Source organism: Myodes glareolus, chromosome 9 (genome assembly GCF_982192425.1).
Source record: "Myodes glareolus chromosome 9, mMyoGla1.1, whole genome shotgun sequence".
Taxonomy (NCBI): domain Eukaryota; kingdom Metazoa; phylum Chordata; class Mammalia; order Rodentia; family Cricetidae; genus Myodes; species Myodes glareolus.
Genome location: NC_142034.1, coordinates 53,882,270 through 53,898,642, shown reverse-complemented (window position 1 = coordinate 53,898,642; position 16,373 = coordinate 53,882,270).

Here is a 16,373-nt window from a genome sequence, read left to right as displayed (position 1 = left end):
TACACATATAACAAAATTGACCTAAAATTTGTATCAATAAACCAAAATCCAAAGTAACCAAAATATAAAGTATTCATTTCTTTACCATATTTCCCCCTTTTTAAGAAAAAGATTGAATGTGACCATTAACCATTTATAACCAAGCCATTTTAAATGAAAATAAACTTTTATAAACACTATTTTGGAAATCTGAGCATAGTTTTCTCCAAACTGCTTCCTGTTGTCTGTGGACAAAGTATTTTTAGGGTTTACGGAGATCTTTCAGGAGGCCTTGTTCCATCAAACCACATTAGCCTGGAAGGAATCCACAGGATCTCTTCTTCTGTGGAAACAAAAGCACCAAAGCAACACATCCTTAAACCCAAAATTTGAAGTCAAGATACCTTTAAAATATATAGGTTAGCAGCCCCAGAATCAAATCTCTCTGCAGTCAAAAATTCAAAGACAATACAATCATATGCATAATCTAAACTCTTTATGTATTTTCCACCTTTATGTGACTTAATATACATATATTTTGTTACTCTATTCCTTTTTAAGGATGTTTAAATCATTATTTTAGTCTTTAAATGTTTTTTCTCTTTCCTTTTTCTTTTCCAAGCCTATCAAACACACTGTAACCCATTTAGAGGTCTTTTATGTCTGAATCTATCCTATTGTGTATCTGAAATTCTTTTTTGACCAGGAACATTTTTAAAATGGTTAGCAGCATGGTTGCAGCAGCTCTGGATGCTGGCCCTGCCTCTCTCAGCCTCCCAACATGGTGGAGGTATGTTCACACCTGCTCTGGGACTGTAGGGTGGGAGCCATGCTCATCATTTCAATTCTGGGAAGCAGCATACAGCACATAAACCTTTTTGGTCTGAGTGAAAGTTAAATCTGCCATGCAGTGTTCTGTGTGGTCTGGAAATGTCTCTGTGTGCCACAGCAGGAATCCACCATGTTCTCCTGCCTGTGCACACCCATCAGACCTGATCAGACTCCTCCCGATCCCGAGTAGGCATGATGTACAGGCACCCGAAGTGGGTGGCAGGCCATGCGGACTGGCTGTGGCAGTTAGGTTAGCCCCACATTGGGTGACAGATGTAGCTTGAAGTATTCTCTATCCCTCTGGCCCCCTGAACCAGTTTCTCTCTGACCACTGGATCCCTGCAGCCACTTAGGAAATAATCACTCAGAGGCTAAATATTAAATATAATTGTTTGGCCAATGACTTAGGCTTCTTACTGGCTAACTCTAACTATAAATTAACCAATTTCTATTAGTTTATATTTTACCATGAGGCTTGTGTTTTGTTACTTCATATCTTACTTCTCCCAGCAGCTACATGGCATCTCCCCAACTCTGCTCGCTCTCTCTCTCTCTCTCTCTCTCTCTCTCTCTCTCTCTCTCTCGGCATTTTGTTTGGACTTTCCACCTACCCATATTTTGCCTGCCCATTGGATGAAACATCTTCATTCATCTACCAATACAAGCAATATTTGCAGCATACAGAAGAACATCCCACATCAGAAGGACATACCTTAGAGAGCCCATCTTAGCAAAGGGGAAGCTGAGAAACTAGCTGGGTGGATGGTGGCCAGAATCCTAGTGGCTGGGTGTGAGGAACAAGACATTCAGGAGTTCAAGGTCATTCCCAACAACCCAGCAAGTTCAAGGCTAGCATGAGTTACATGAAATCCCATCACAAAAACAAAGCAAGCAAGAAAAGAAAGACGGGAAACCAGCAGCCTCCTAATAGGTTACCCCCACACTGGTTCCCACAGCTTGCTTCTATGCTCCTGACGGGTCAGAGTGACAGTAAATTTGATTCAAGATACAAACAACTGAGTTTGCCCTGTGTTGTTCTTTGCATATTTACGTGACACACAAAGTCCAAACCCTTCCCCTGATGGCGGCTCCCAACACTTTCCAAGCCTTCTTTTCTGGGACTTGTTTTTGTCCATCCCACCTATCATGCTGCACTGTTATCAAAGGCTTAGTCTTCACAATTCTAGCATACATGAAGAAATAAAACCCATTTATGTCACAAGTGCCCAAGCCCTTTCCCTGTCTGATCTGGCTGAAGTTCCCCTTTTACCTTCTAAGATCTCACCTTCTATGTTGACAGTGTTCTTGGAGACTCTGTGGGGTGCAGAAGTATCAACTCACCCTTATATTCCATATTTCAGACCTCATTAGCCCGGAGTATGAGCCCTACCTAAGCAAAATCCACTCACCTAGAATTTGTGGTTCATTCTGTGAGAAACAGGTGACTGACTGTCTTGCACGCACACACTGTGAGCACACAGAGGCCACAGGAGGCCAGAGGTCCTCAGGAGGGAAGCCCGGCATGCAGACTTATTCACTGTCCTAAATCTTAAGATGTGGCCTTATCATTTGCCTGCACCTGCACTAACAGAAAGCCCTCTCAGGTAAGAGCCCCTCTACAGTGTCTAAACTTCTGTTGGGATAAACTTCCCCCATGGGAAAATCCACTTGCTTCGTCCCACGACCATTTCACCGGCAAGGTCGTGCGAAACCTCAACGCTCAATCCCACAGTCCCCCAGATCACATGTCCTATCCCCCGTCATCTTAAACTACTGAGTAAGCCAATAAACAATCTGAACTAAAATTTTCAAGGAAAGAAAAGAAAAAATTATTAGGGCAACTCACTTCCATGGTCTACGCTTCTGCCCCAGCCCTGATGGCCTTGCAGACTCCCGGTAGCCCACAGGATCCCCGCAGCATTATCACTGAAGAAATGTGAATCCCGTGCACAACATAAGCAATAGAAACTCTCAACTCTATTAACTCGCACTCCTTCACACCCCTGGAAAGCTCCACCTGCCATCCTGAAGGCTTTTGCTGCCACCCTTCCTTTGAAACCATGCCACAGTCTGGGTGCTGGTTATGGTCCCTGGAAATAACATCACTGAAAAACCAGCCCTGAGCCCAGTGGGAAGGGTCCCCCACTGCCCTCACTACTGCTAGTACAGCCTTGGGGGCTACAGAACTAAAAGGTGCAAGAGCTACTGGTGCAGACAGGCGTTGCAGAATACACAGAGTGGTGAGACTTCTCCAGCGCCCAGCACCTGAGCAGCTGAGGGAACAAAATGCCAAGTTCAGAGCCTACCTGGCCATATATTGAGATCCTATTTGCGGTGGCGGGAGGAAATGGAGAGAGGGGAGAAAATATACTTCAGCTTAAGAACTGGGACTCAAGCCAGGTCGTGGTGGTGCATGTCTTTAATCCCAGCGCTCAGGAGGCAGAGGCAGGTGATCTCTGTGAGTCCGAGGCCAGCCTAGTCTACAAGAGCTAGTTCCAGGACGGGCTCCAAAAGCTGCAGAAAAACCCTGTAAACCAAAAAAAAAAAAAAAAAAAAAAAAAGAACCGGGATTCTAGGGGAGGTCTGCATACACAGATGATTTTTATCGAGTGACCAGTTTTCTGGAGAATATCAGACAGTGCAGACGATCATTTGAAGCAAACAGTTTCTTCTCAAGGAGTGCCTACCCTGCCCTTCCCCCACCATTCTCCCGTCCTACCCCCACCCCTTGAGAATTTCCTCACCCCTTTCTCACCCTCACCCCTCCCACTCTCGCTCCTACATTCTCCCTCCAACAATTCTCTCTCTTACTCTCTATCTCTCTATATATAAAATACAGATACGGAGATCTTCCCCATTTGATGCAGCTTTTAGCTTTTTGAAGTGCCCATCCCTCACCCATGTCCAAGAACGCCATTCTTAATCAGCCCCATTTCTTTGATTTACGTAATACGATATCTCTTTAACAATCTTGCGGATAACCATTTTGTAGAATAGATTAAAATTAAGATTAATCTTAAATGTTTACCATTGCTATGGATTGGTCACCGAACTTTCCTGCGCAATGCTGCCCCCATGTGGGACACTCAGGAACCTCACAGGATCGTCCAGACTACACTGCGCCCGGTAACCATGACTTTGAACGACTCCACCGTCATCCCAGCAACAGGGGTTGAAAGCACTGGAGGCTCTTCAGAGGTCCCGGGTTCAGTTCCCAGCATCCACACGGCAGCCTACAACCGACTGTAACACCAGTTCCAGGAGATCTCACACTGTCTCTGGCCTCTGAAGGTACCAGGCACTCATAGGATGTGAAGACAGACAGGCAGGCAAAAACTCCAAATGCAAAATAAAATAAAATAAAATAAAATACAAAAACAAACAAACAAAAGCCTCCAGCAAAATGGCCTTTCACAGCCCCTGGCATCGCTCATGATTCTTTCTTCTTTTTTTGCTTTTTGTTTTTTGTTTGTTTGGTTGGTTTTCATTTTTGAAGACAGGATTTCTCTGTGCAACTGTTCTGGCTGTTCTGGAACTCTTTCTGTAGACCAGGCTGGCCTTGAACTCACAGAGATTTACCTGCCTCCGCCTCCTGAGTGCCGAATTAAAGGTGTGCCACTGTGGTCCGGCCATCATGATTCTTGCTTCTCCCAGGGCATTTATAGTCATAAAAGAAGCTGGAATCGATCCATCTCTGATGTCTGTGCCATCATTACAGCAACAAAACTCATGCGGGCTGGAGAGCTGGCTCAGGGTTAGGAGCACCTGCTGCTTTTGAGAGGACCCGGGTTGGGTTCTCAGCACCCACGTGGGAGCTCACAGCCACTTATAACCCCGGTGCCAGGGAATCCAACCCTCTTCTGACCATACACAGATGCGGGTAAAACACTCATGTGCATAAAATCGATAAATAAATTTTTAAAAGTTTTCAGTGATAAAACTCAGATCCCAAGCTGAGAAATCTGTCAGATAGCCATTGCTGTTTGCCACTGTCTGGAATGTCCCCTTCCCGGTGTCCTCAGACCCACTAAGTTGCCCCCTGCCTTCTGGGTCTTGGTTTTATTCTATTATGTGATTTTTACTAATTGTTCTTTATCTTCCAAGGCATTCTTCCCAGGAAGCCGATTTCCACATCTTCCCACAGGTGTCATCCTGGCAATAGACAGAACAACAGATTTTTCGGGAATGCCAACCTTAGGAGATCATTGCTCGGTCCCCTCATTGCCCTATTCAAGGGGTTTACCATTACCTGTGTCTGATGACAAGTGGCGCTTGTTTGTCTTTAAATGTGGGCCGTGTGACAGTGTTGAAATTTCCCTCACCCCTGGGATCCTGGAGAACATGTTGGTTAAAGAAATATCTCCCACCCACTCTGCACTCAGTAAAGGGCTGGCTGCAAAGGACCACTCTCCCCCATATGGCTTAGATAAAACTTGTCAGGTAGGACAAAGCCAGACACAGACCCTCCGCACTCCTGCTAGAGTCTTATAAATCCCGTAAGAATTGTTTCTGCTCACTAGGCGACTGGAGCAAAGAATTCTATGTTTAACCACTCATTGTTTTAGTTGTATATGCTAAAGTGGTTTACTACAATAATTCAATATGTGTAATGACCAAATCAAGATGTTTAACATCCACATCTCAAAAACCCATTGTCACTTTCTGGTTACGCGAAGTATTGCAGTAAGCGTTAGTCACTCCTTTGTGCTGAAGGAAACCAGCGTTTGCTTTTCCTACCTTCATTCTGTTTTAGCACTTCTATCCCTACTGCACCCATCCCCCTCCTGTCGTCATTACTCTAGGGCCAGGTCAATATTTTTTAGCACCCAGTGTGAGAGGGGATGTATGGTGTTTGTCTTAGGGAGTCAAGTTTGTGTCGCTAATGCATCCTTCCCAGATGCCTTCCATTTTCCTCAGCGAGAAGATCCTGGTCTTCTCATGCCTGAGTAGTCAGGGTGACTCCCATCTTAGCTGTTGTGAGTCATTATTGACTGGATCAAACTGCGGTTAAGTCTCTCTGCCCTCACAGGAAGCAGGAATGTTATCACGTGCCTTAGGCTAGACCAACAGCGGGATGTAGAACAGCTCCCCGCAGGTGACTCCAAGGGAAGTTATTTTCTGCTGAAAGACTGATTCTTTTATTATTGTTGTTTTGTTTTTGTGAGATATATATATATATATATATATATATATATATATACACACACACACACACACATACATACTAATCCCAGTTTCCCCATCCTCCCCTCTTCCCACTTCCCCATCTTCCCCTCATCCCACCTCCCATCCACTCCTCAGAGAGTAAGGCCCCCAGTGGGAAGTCAATGAATTCTGTCACATCACCAGGTTGAGGCGGGACCAAGCCCCCTCCCCCCACCCCCCTGTCCCCGGCTAGGCTGAGCATAAGAAATAGACAGCCCCTGGTCCCACTGCCAGTGGCCCCACAGACTGCCCAGGCAAGGCTGTTTCTTTTTGACAGGTTTGTTTGTTTGTTTGTTTAGAGACAGGGTTTCTCTTTAAAGTGCTGACTGACCTGGAAGGAACTCTGTAGACCGCACTGGCCTTGAACTCACAAAGATCCACCTGCCTCTGCCTCCCGAGTGCCGGCATTAAATGCGTACACCACCACCACCCAGCCTTAATTGCTTCTATTAAGCACTTACTAGAGCAACAAGAAACTCAGAGCCTGGCCTATGAGATGCTTGCAGACCCTGAGGTCAATATGTCCCCCCAAGGAGAGCGTGGTGCACACACCTGTAGTTCCAGAATCTGGGAGGGGGGTCCAAGGTCATCATCAGTTGCATCTTGAGTTAAGATTAACCTGAGCTATACAAGATCTTATTCAAAAAAAAAAAAAAATTCTACCGAAAAAATCTTTTTAAGGCACATTAGATAAAACTTTCAGACCAGAGTTCAGATGCCCAGAACCCACATACAAGCTGAATTGGCATGGCCACCCACCCATAATTCCAGGGCTCAGAAGGCAGAGACAGGGGATCCCTGAAGCAAGCTAGCTGGTCAGACTAGCTGCACTGGCAAGCTCTGAGTTCAAATGAGAGACTCAGCCTCAGTGAGTGAGAAACAATCGAGGAAGACTTCCAGCGTCAGCCTCTGCCTTCACATGCACACCCACACACAAACACATGCGAGCACACGCATTCCACACACACATGCGAGCACACGCATCCCACACACATACACATGCGAGCACACTCATCACACACACACACCACACACACACACCACACACACACATGCGAGCACGCGCATTCCACACCCACACACATGCGAGCACACACATTATACACCCATACACATGCAAACACACACATTCCACACCCATACCCATGCAAGCACGCACATTCCACACCCACACACATGCGAGCACACACATCCCACACCCACACAATGCGAGCACACGCATTCCACACCCATACACATGTGAGCACATACATCCCACACACATACACATGCAAGCATACACATGCCACACACATACACATGCAAGCACACACATGCCACACACATACACATGCAAGCACACACTTAATATGATACACATGTAAAAAAAGTGATTTTTGAATGTGTATGTGTGTGAGAAAAAGAGGAGAGAGAGAGAGAGAGCTGGTACCGCAGCATATGACTGAAAGCCAGACAACAACTTGTGAGAGCCAGTTCTCACCTTCCACCATATGGGGTCCACTCAGGTTGAACCATTTCTCACCTCTGTCCATGTGGGGTCCACTCAGGTTGAACCAGTTCTCACCTCTGTCCATGTGGGTCCACTCAGGTTGAACCAGTTCTCACCTCTGTCCATGTGGGGTCCACTCAGGTTGAACCAGTTCTCACCTCTGTCCATGTGGGTCCACTCAGGTTGAACCAGTTCTCACCTCTGTCCATGTGGGGTCCACTCCAGTCATCAGGCTTGTCAGCAAGTGCCTGGGGGACGATCTCACTGCCCCCAAAATAAATGAATTTTTTTAAATGAAAGCCTTTTTAAATAGTGTCTCTTGGGCTGGGCAGATGGCTCAGTGGTTAGGAGTGCTTGCTGCCCTTCGTAGTTAGGGTGACTCTGCACCCAGAGCCCTTGAGTTCAGATCCCAGCACCCACAGCAGGCAGCCACACCGCCTACAGCTCCAGCTCCAGGGCACCCACGATTTTTCCAGACACAGGCACACATGAGACTCTCTCTCTCTCTCTCTCTCTCTCTCTCTCTCTCTCTCTCTCTCTCTCTCTCTCTCTCTCAAAACTAGGAATAGAATAGGACCTTCCTAACACAATAACAACAACAAAAATCTCAGCAGGGCGATGGTGGTGTGTAAGGAGCCGCCAGGATGTCGCCTTGGCGAGATGGTGCCAACAGTCCTACAGCCTGGAGGCATACAGATCCTTTGATGCTGCCGCGGGGGGGTGGGGGGCAGAGTGCTTGGGGCCTGTGTTTTGCATTTCAGAGCCTTGGTTCCCTGACCTGTCCTGAGGTGGGGGGGGGCGGGCTTAGCAGAATGGTATCATCCAATCAGCATTCGAGCCTCTCCACCCTAGAAAAGCGGCTGCCTTTGGGTTTTTTTCGCTCTCTCTCGCTTCCTGCTCTCTCTCTCGTCATCCCTTTTCCCCATCCCCCTTTTCAACCAAGTGGTTCCAATAAATTGTGATTAAGAAGGATTCTTGATTTTGTGATCGTTCCTTCTTGCTGGACAAGGAGTGCGTGTCACAGTGGTGCACACCTTTAATCCCAGCACTCAGGAAGGCAGAGGCAGGCGGATCTCTAGAGGAAGTGTGTCACTGTGGGGATGGGCTTTGGGGTTTCCTATGTCAGAATACCAATGTTTTATCCAACTTCCTGTTGCCTGCAAGAAGTAGGAGTCTCAGCTACTCCAACATCACGTCTGCCTGCACGCTGACATGCTCCCGTCATGATGATAATGAACTGAACCTCTGAAACTCTAAGTGGGCCATTCCAATTAAATGCTTTCTTTATAAAAGATGCCATGGTCTAGGGCTACAGAGATGGCTTAGAGGTTAAGAGCACTGGCTGTTCTTCCACATGGACCCAGGTTCAATTCCCAGCACCCACATGGCAGCTGTCTGTAACTCCAAGATCTGACACCCTCACACAGACATACATGCAGGCAAAACATCAATGCACATAAGACAAAAATAAATTATTTTTTTAAAAAGAATTGCTATGGTCGTGGTGTCTCTTCACAGTAATAAAACCCCTAACTAAGACACCTATCTACAAAGAATATCATACATATGGTCAATAAGTCTACAAAATGTCTCATAATTAGCCCATAGGGAAATACCAACTAAACCCCAATGAGATACTTCACACTTGCTAGGATAACAGTATTGTTTCTTTTTCTTTTCCTTTTTTTCTAATTTATTCATCTCTCATACAGCACATCCCAACTACAGTTTCCCTCCTTCTAGTCCTCCCAGTTCCCCTTTCACCCTCTTTTCCCCCCACATCCACCACTCCTCCATTTCCCTTCAGAAAAGCCCAGGCCCCTCAGGTTATCAACCAAACACGGCATAGCAAGATGCAGCAAGACTGGGCACAAATCCTCTAATCAAGGCTGGACGAGGCAACCCAGGAAGGGAAAAGGGGTCCCAAAAGCATATGAAAGAGTTAGAAAACCCCCACTCTCACTGTTAGGTCCCCCACAAGGACACCAAGCTAAACAACCGTAATTTTTAATGAAAAATCAGTGTCAGCAAGTCGTGGGCAAGCTGGAGCCTAAGACATCGTTAACGGAAATGTAAAGAACAGCAGCGATTATGAAGAATGGTCTGGTGGCTCTTCCAAAAATTAAACATAGAATTGTCGTATTGAAAGACCTGGATAAATCCAGATCCCCCTAGCACGAAAAAATAGAGCTAAAAATCTAAGCTGGGAGGGAAGAATCAGAAATCTAGAATTAGCTGGTTCAGTGTTTCAGGAACTAGCTGAAGATAAAGTTAGATTATAATCTTGAGAATAATCTTGAGAAACAGGGAAATCCCCCCCCCCCTTGTGATTATCATTGGTATTTTTGGGATACTGTGTTTCAGGAACTAGCTGATTATAATCTTGAATAACCTTGAGGAACAGGGAGTTGCCCCTTTGTGACCATCACTGGACCTCCCTACCCCTTTTGGATTACTGGGCTGTGGTTTCTTCCATTAAAAACCCCTTCTCCCAGCTTCTCGGGGTCGAACTCTTCCCCTGCATGGGTTATGAGTCTTGGCCCCAGTGCACTGGTTCCTGTCTTGTCGTCTTGTCATTAAACCTTGTGTGACTGCAGCAAGGACAGTCTCTCGTGAGTTACTGGGGGGGTCGTGTTATCCCGAGACTTGAGTGAGAGTCTCCCCACACAGGGGGTCTTTCATTTGGGGGCTTGTCCCTGGATTGGCGACCACTCTCATCTCCAAAGACCCACTTGGAGGTGAGACATTGTCTGTGTCTTTGTGTGCCTGCTGAATTTAGGTTCAGGTTCTGTACTTTTGGGTTTACAGTCATGTCTGTGTCTGTGTCTTTGTGTTTTTTTGCCAGCTGAATTCAGGTTCAGGTTCTGTATTTTCAGTTTTGCAGTCTCTGGTGTCTCGGGAGGAGAAGGAGGGAGTGATCAGCACACATGCTAGATCACCGACTGCTGCCCTGGGAGACGTCCTGGGAGGTGAGAAGGGACCCAGGGACACCTGGAAGATTCCTGTCTGAGTGCTGGTGAGGATATGGAAGTTCTCCTGGATTGGAGGAACTGTGTCCTCTCAGCCGTCTGTATTTCTGGAATGGTTTTGTCTGTCTCAGTGAAGACAGACATCTGTTTGTGTGTCTTGTGTGCCTTTTGTTTTGTCTTACTTGTGACTTTGATGATTGGGACAGACTGTGACATTGACTCTTGAATCAGTGGTTTTGTCTTTCTAAAGCTTTGTTAGCCTTTGTGTATCTTCGGCCTCTGTTTTGTCTTACATGCAGGTAGCGTGTTCAGTTCTCTGGTGAGATACGCGGGTGGCGTTTCTCAGTTCTGTGGTATGATACATGAATGACATGGTCAGTTCTCTGTAGAGACTGCATGGATAGCGGTCTCATTTCGAAAGTGGGGCAGGTCACACCCGCGAAGCAGCTTGAAGTCTTTGGTTTGTTTGGCGCCTTTGTCCTGTACATCTGTGTAATGTGTGTTGTGCTTTTGTCCTGACTTAGACTGACGCTGACTACTCAAATAATGACTTCTTTGACTTTGATATTGTGACCACTTGTAAGACTAGAGATAAGCGTAGGGGTATATTTCATAAAAAAAGAGTCAGCCTCAGCCCCAAGCACGTGGCTGCGGGGCAGCATGCTTGCATGGATGGCTGGGCCATTCAGCTTTGCTGTTACAAGGTACTGAAGCTGACAGACACAGTTGTAGAAGGTGGATGTACCCCAGTAGGATTTCAAACACTAAACAAAAAATCTGAGGGTAATCGCTATGACCTAAAGAGGTTAACAATCTTTTTTCCTCAGTGGTGCGTACCACCCTGCCCCCCTCCATGCTGATGGATAAGTTCCCTCCGCCTGCCCTGGGAGCTGCGCGTTTCAAACCTTTGGTCAAAGCTGACCAAGGCTTGGCTCCACCGGTGAAGAACTCTTTCAGATCCTATGGGTTATAAGTATTATGAGTATCTGTCATCATTTGTAGAGGTTGGTTACAAATTATTGTTGGTTAATGTTAAAAAAAAAACCCATTGCTGGTCTCATGTTTCACACTGGTACAGAATTTTATGTGCTGTTCTTGTTTAAAAATTATCATTGGTTAATGTTTTAAAGAGAGCCTATTGTTGGTCTCATGTTTCACTCTGGTATAGGATTTTATATGCTGTTCTTGTTTAAAATGTAGCCATACACCCCCACTGAGAAAAACCACAAGAAAGACTTTGGTAAAAGATTTTTGCTATGTTGTCTAAAAAGCAAGAGAAATTTTAGAGAAATTTTTGGTATGTTGTCTAAAAAGCAAGAGAGATTTTGGTTAAAAAAATGTGTGAACAGATATGGGCCTTATCTAGTTCCCTGTGTGTCTGTTTTCAAGGTCAAATTTAAAGCAGGTAGGGAGCAGCTGACAGTCTATCACCGCAGGGCTCTGCCATCTATGTTTCTTGAGCATTTAAAGGAGGCTTATAGGCATTATACTCCCTTTGACCCAACCTCTGAGGGTCAGCAGTAGCTATGGCCTTCATAGGACAGCATCAGATATTAAGAAAAGTTACAATGGTTAGAAGGGTTGCAGGATTATACCTTGCAGGATTTGGTTAAGGAGGCAGAGAAAGTGTTTCATAAACTAGAGATTGAGGAAGAGAAGCAAGAGAGAGAGAGAGAGAGAGAGAGAGAGAGAGAGAGACAGAGAGAGACAGAGAGAGACAGAGAGAGACAGAGAGAGAGAGAGAGAGAGAGAGAGGCGGGAGGCAGAAGAAAGATGACTGGAGGAATCATAGACAAGAGAGAAATTTGATAGAATTTTGGTTGCAGTGGTAGGAGAGAAAGGGAAGATAGAACCTAGACAGATAGGGAACATGGGCAACAGAAGACCAAAGATGAGTGAAGGTGGACAGAGGCACCCCTTGGACAAAGAACAATGTGCTTATTGCAAAGAAAAAGAACATTGAGCAAGAGAATGCCCAAAGAAGAAAGGAAGGGCCTCTAAGGTATTGGCCCTAGAAGAAGATGATTAGAGGGGACAGGGCTAGGACCCCTCCCCCGCACATAGGGTAACCCTGACTGAGGAGGGGACCCCTGTGGATTTTCTAGTGGATATAGGGGCTGAGCACTCTGTGCTGAAACAACCATTGGAAGCTAAAGAATAAAAAGACTATAGTAATTGGAGCAACTGGACAGAAACAATATCCATGGACCACCTTACGGACTGTAGATTTGGGGAGAGGACAAGTGACTCATTATCCCTGAGTGTCCCACACCTTTATTAGAAAGAGACTTGTTAACAAAGTTGAAGGCCCAGATCAGGTTTACTTGAACCAGGCCGGAGGTGATTAAAGCCTTTTGTTGACTGAACCAGTGACCTTCTCTCCCCCTGCTGTCCTCAATCCCGCTACCCTACTGCCTGAGACTGATGACACCTCATCTACTCATCACTGCACTGACATTTTAGCAGAAGAAGCTGGTACCTGAAATGATCCGAAGGATCAGTCTTGGCCTGGGAGTTCGAGTTGGTATATGGACGGCAGCTGTTTCGCGACTGAAGGTAAGCGGAAGCCGGGGACAGCAGCGGTGGATGGGAAGCAAGTAGTCTGGGCATAGCCTCCCTGAAGGACGCTGGAGCAAAAAGCCGAACTTGTGGCTTTGATACCAGCTCTACGAATGGCAGAGGGAAAAGTCTCAACATCTACACCGGCAGCAGGTATGCTTTTGCCACTGCCCATATACACGGAACAACATACAGGACTGTTAATATCTGCAGGAAAAGACAAAAAATAGGGAAGAAATTTTGAGCCTCCTCAAGGCCATACATTTGCCAAGAAAGTAGCCACCATACATTGTATACCAAAATGCTCGAGATGCTGTGGCTAAAGGAAATCAGATGGCAGACCTAATTGCTAAACAGATGGCCTAAGGAGCAATGATCCTGACAGTCAAAAGAGCCCAAAGATTATCATGATGACAGTGAAACCAACTTTAGATACACCCCCGAGGACTATCAAGTTATGGGCAAATTAGGACTGGTAAAGAACCCCATACGGGGCAGTAGAGACAGAGGAGGAAAGCTAGTCCTCCCACAAAAAGAAGGGCACAAGTGTGTTACCAACTTACATGACCTGACCCACTTGGGGGCCAAGAAACTAAAAGATGTGGTTAGGTCCTCTGACTATTATGTTATAGGACTCTCTGACTTGGCAGAAGAAGCAGTCAAAAGCTGCAAGGCCTGTGCTATGATTAATGCAGGACACTCCATATATGCTCCTGGGAAGAGGCTCAGGGGCGATTGGCCTGGGGCCTACTGGGAAGTATATTTTACAGAAATTAAGCCAGCCAGATATGGCAACAAGTACTTATTAGATTTTATAGATACCTCTTCAGGCTGGGTAGAAGCTTTTCCTACCAGGACTGAGACAGCCAATGTGGTGGCTCAGGAGATCATAGAAGAAATCTTCCCAAGGTTTGGGATACCCAAGGTAATTGGGTCTGATAATGGACCTGCCTTTGTTGCCCAGGTAAGTCAGGGACTGGCCACCCAACTGGGGATCAATTGGAAATTGCATTGTGCTTACCGACTCCAGAGTCAGGTCAAGTAGAAAGTGTGGGCAACCACTCCCGGGAGGTCTGCATCACCACCCACCTGGTATGGACCGCGGCTCCATACCATCACGAGCTTGGGGCGAGGTCCTAGGGGTTAAACACAAGACACACACACATATAGAGAGAGTCCAGGTCATTTGCCATGAGGTGAATGCCTCGTTTTATCAGCTTTATTCGGGGTTAATGTACCCTTTTGCCCCAGTAAAGGAAACCCCTCCCAACTGGGAGTGAGATCACAGCGTTGAGAGCCTGGCGTGTAGGGCAGGTAGTTCCCTGGCAGGGGGTACCGGCCTGGGAGCCATGACAGACAGTTTAGAGAAGATTTAGGCACTGTGGAAAGCCTCTTAGCAGGTGAAATTACCATACCAAAGACAAACAAGTTTCTATGCTAAATCCCCCAGGCTGGCAGAGTCAAGCAGAAGTTAACAGGAAGCTAAACTGGTTTAGTGTAAACAGTTCTTGTATCCTGTGCTTTGGCCTCCAGGAGCAGAGGAAAAACCTGCGATACAACAAGAAAGGATGAATAGAATTCTAAAACAGACCTGCGGGAATGACTGGACAGCCCTCCTTCCCTTTGCCCTGTTCCGGGTTTGGAACACCCCAGGGCAATTTAAACTCATCCCTTAGGAGATCCTATGTAGAGAACCACCAGGAATGTATAATCCTGATGCTATTCTTTCTAGACCTTTATTTTCCCGCCTAAAGGCCCTTGAAGTGGTGAGACCCCAGATCTGGGAACAACTGAAAGAAGTATGCATCTCTGCCTGGATCCACGCCTCCCACGTGAAGCAAGCTCCTGAACTACCCGAATTGCAGTGTCTGGGGCTATTGATAACACTACCAGTCAAGAGGCTTGTGTTTGGAGGACTAATCATAGATGGACTCTTACTGAGGTTATGTAATGAGACTCTTAAGAACCCTAAGACTCCTGACACCAGATACTTGGTTCCTGGTTTAGATAAATGGTGGGCTTGTAGTACAGGCCTGATACCTTGTGTGTCGACATTGGTTTTCAATAACACCAAAGATTACTGTGTGTGGGCTGGAGAAATGGCTCAGCGGTTAAGAGCACAGATTGCTCATCCAGAGGACCCGGGTTCAATTCCCAGCACCCACATGGCAGCTCACAACTGTCTGAAAATCCAGTTCCAGGGGATCTGACACCTTCACACCAATGCACATAAAATAAAGATAAATAAATCATAAAAAAAATTAAAAAGAAAAGAACATGGAGGAGTCGGTTCTCTCCTTGAAAAAAAAAAGATTACTGTGTGTTTGTACGACTGGTACCTAGGGTCTTTTATCATCCAGCTAACACGCTTGAAGATGAGTTTGACAAGCACCCAACTCGCTTTTGACGAGAATCTATTTCTCTGACATTAGCAGTAATCCTGGGCCTCGGGGTAGTTGCCCTAATACAGGCCCCTCAGTACTTTAATGAATTAAAACTAATTACCTTCATTAGAGAAAGAATAAATGCTGTTCAGATTTTGATGTTACACCACCAATATAGTGCTTTACAAGGTCAAGAAGATACTGAAATCTAGTTCTATGATTAGAACTAGGCACTAGAAGAAGTGGGGAGATGAAAGACCTGGATAAATCCAGATCCCCCTAGCAGGAAAAAATAGAGCTAAAAATCTAAGCTGGGAGGGAAGAATCAGAAATCTAGAATTAGCTGGTTCAGTGTTTCAGGAACTAGCTGAAGATAAAGTTAGATTGTAATCTTGAGAATAATCTTGAGAAACGGGGAGTTTACCCCCTTGTGATTATCATTGGTATTTTTGGGATACTGTGTTTCAGGAACTAACTGATTATAATCTTGAATAACCTTGAGGAACAGGGAGATGCCCCCTTGTGACCATCACTGGACCTCCCTACTCCCTATGCCTGCACTCAACAACACACACACACACACACACACACACACACACACACACGCACGCACGCACGCACGCACACATACGACCTTGTGACCATCACTGGACCTCCCTACCCCTTTCGGATTACTGGACTGTGGTTTCTTCCATTAAAAACCCCTTCTCCCAGCTTCTCGGGGTCGAACTCTTCCCCTGCATGGGTTATGAGTCTCGGCCCCAGTGCACTGGTTTCTGTCTTGTCGTCTTGTCATTAAACCTTGTGTGATTGCAGCAAGGACAGTCTCTCATGAGTTACTGGGGGGGTCGTGTTATCCCGAGACTTGAGTGAGTTTCTCCACACTGGGGGGGTCTTTCAGTATGATCCACAATTCTGCTCCTAGATATGTGCCCAGAAGAATTAAGAATACACAAA